The sequence below is a fragment of the Schistocerca piceifrons genome, chromosome 9 (assembly GCF_021461385.2).
Source record: "Schistocerca piceifrons isolate TAMUIC-IGC-003096 chromosome 9, iqSchPice1.1, whole genome shotgun sequence".
Classification (NCBI taxonomy): domain Eukaryota; kingdom Metazoa; phylum Arthropoda; class Insecta; order Orthoptera; family Acrididae; genus Schistocerca; species Schistocerca piceifrons.
In genome coordinates, this window is record NC_060146.1 from 62,290,239 (window position 1) to 62,293,247 (window position 3,009).

The 3,009-nt window shown below is 41.6% G+C and overlaps 1 pseudogene; it reads right to left on the reverse strand.

The window, feature by feature from the left end:
• Positions 1-882: 882 nt before the first annotated feature.
• On the reverse strand, positions 883-1,000 carry LOC124717421 (annotated as a pseudogene).
• Positions 1,001-3,009: the final 2,009 nt, after the last annotated feature.

The following is a 3,009-nucleotide window of genomic DNA, read 5'->3' on the forward strand; positions in this document are numbered from 1 at the left end:
CGCCCTGAAGTACAAAGACCCAATTAAAGCACCCAGGGTTGTGCTGGTAGGCAAGACTTCAGGTGGAATACCCCATTCCCCATTCGTGGCCTTGCAGGTCTGCCAGCTATGGGTTCACAGGCTGTTAGTGCTGCAGCTATTGCCAGAAGAGTGAAGAATGCACAGAACTCCCAGGCGGAACTAGAAGAAGACACAACCGCATGATGGAAGCAGCGGCCGCCAGAAAACAACTATCCCTGAAGCCATACAAGAAAGGACAAGGCCTCTTCATGAATAAAAAAAAAGGCCCATAACCTATCCTACTGGATAGACGGCTTACAGATACAGATCAGTTCAATTCTGCCAGGAAAAAATTAAGCATTTCAAGATTCCGTGGTGTGTTTATGCAGGATACATTACCGAAGTCTATGTGGAAATCCGGACAATGTGGAATTGTTAGTGCAGATGCTGCTGGAGGACCAGGAACCCACAGGCTGGTGTGTGTTAAGAAAAATACAAATAACGTCTACTATTTCGACTCATTTGGAGACTTGCAACCGCTAGAAGAGTTACAAACATACTTCACCAACAGAAGACGTGTGTTATACAATTTTCGTCGCTACCAAGATTTTAAAACCTACTTATGTGGGCATTTGTGCATCATATTCGTCCTAACGCTTAAAGAGAAGTATAAATATATATACTCGGTCTTCAGGCCACAAGTGGACCATGGGGACCATCCGAGCGCCGTGTCATCCTGAGATGAGGATGCGGATAGGAGGGGTGTGTGGTTAGCACGATGCTCCTCCGGTCGTTCAGGATGGTTTTCTTTGACCAGAGCCGCTACTATTCGGTCGAGTAGCTCCTCAATTTGCATCACGAGGCTGAGTGCACCCCGAAAACCGGCAACAGCAGCTGGTGGCCCGGATGGACACCCATCCAAGTGCCGACCACACCCGACAGCGCTTAACTTCGGTGATCTGACGGGAACCGGTGTATCCACTGCGGCAAGGCCGTTGCCACATATACAGGGTGATCAAAAAGTCAGTATAAATTTGATAACTTAATAAACCACGGAATAATGTAGATAGAGAGGTAAAAATCGACACACATGCTTGGAATGACATGGGCTTTTATTAGAACAAAGAAAAAAAAAGTGCACAAAATGTCCGACGGATGACGCTGGACAGCAAAACTGCTACCGTGACGGGTGAGAGGTACGCCGATATGTTGAAACACGTATGTATGCAGGGTATTCAGTACCAGCGATGGCGAGCCATGACAGAATCTCTGACCAGAGAGTTATTTATCGTTGCTAGTCTGCGCTTGACCCCGCGAGAGTTCAGTTCGGTTCGAGAGTAGTAGCGCATATGAGATTACATGGTCAGTGCTAGTAGCGCGCGAGAGACAGTCGGAGTATGTGAGGAGTCGGCGGGCGTCGACATGGGCCTCTGGTCAAGATTCAGGACGAGGTATATTTTTTAAATAAGGTAATGAAGCAGCATTGCGCACATATGAGAATGTAATGTATATTTATTGTAATTAATTTGTCCAAGAATCGCCCCAATAATAATTTTGTTTTCAAAGCAATTTTTTAAGAAAACAATCATTTGAATTGAAAGAAAGTTTCCCATGCATTTCCTTAAAGAAAAGTTTTACTTAAATTCAAAATTGCACAGGGCCTAAGATCGACATTTCGGTCTATTTGCGTTTTCATTGTCACTGAGATTTCATTATCATTGAATTGACTTACATTTTTGTGGGAGCTCAACAACATTTGGGTCATTATTATTCAGTAATCTTGTGGGGAAATGACCTTTGGCACGTTTTCATTATCATAGGCTTTTCATTTATTTTTGTGGGGAGGTTACACTTGGCTCTATTCCCATTTTACATTTAAGTATTGTCATCTTTCAAAATTTTGTGGGGAGGTTACACTTGGCGACGTCCGGCCAGGATCGTATTTCTTTGGGAATCTTCTAAGAAACAGATATCTGCTCTTATTTGCTTAAATATAATTAGCATTTGGCGCAACGCTTTTACTAATTTTGTGACTTTCTTTCCTCAGATCATCGGCAATTCTTTGCTCTGTTGTATTTGTGTGTTGTTTTTGCATTGTGCTTATTTCTTTTGTGAATAATTTTGACTATAGCAAAAATGCCGTGAAAGACTGTGAATAGTGTATCGCGAAGTATTATGAACGAAATTACCGACTTAAACAACGTGACCGATAGTAATTGTGACACGCAGTGTAATGATGACAATCCTGCGTTCACTGACAATCAATGCGTTCCAACCACTAATGATGATTTTTATCTTACTGATGAAGGAACGAATTCAATTGTCTCCTCTGTTAATTTGACGACAGTTGATGACGCGGAGCGCCCTATTGTAATGAGCGCTGCCCGGCTTAACACACCCGGTTTGGAAAATTCAAGTAACGTGCAGAGAAATTTTTCTAATGAAAATGGACAGTGTACTGAAAGTACGACGGATCTATTTAATTCCGAAATAGTGTCTGACAGTGTACATCCGGCTGATAAACCTTTTTGTAAATTACAGAATGACCAAATGGTCATACAAAACGCGACAATTGCAAATACACCGTCAAACAGTACAGAGAATGGAGTAGATAATGTTACATTGGGTCAAATTATGGCAATATTGCTACAAAATAAGGAAGAGTCCAAACGACAGAGTGAAGATAACAAACAATTTAAAGAAAATTTCAAACAACTTAGTGAACAGGTCAGACAACAGAATGAAAAACAAGACAGTCTTAAAGAAGATCTCAAACAACAGCTTAGTGAACAGAACGAACAGTTAAATGAAAAATTAGACAACAATTCCAGACAGTTAAATGAAAAATTAGACAACAATTCTAGGCAGCTTAGTGAACAAATTAGAGCCGTTACCGCGCAGTGTCATGACACTAAGGAACAGTTACGCGAGGAAATTGAGGCTTGTTCAAAGAAAAGTAGCAAAGAAATTAGATCTGTTGCTCAGGAATTAAGGGACATGCAAACAGTT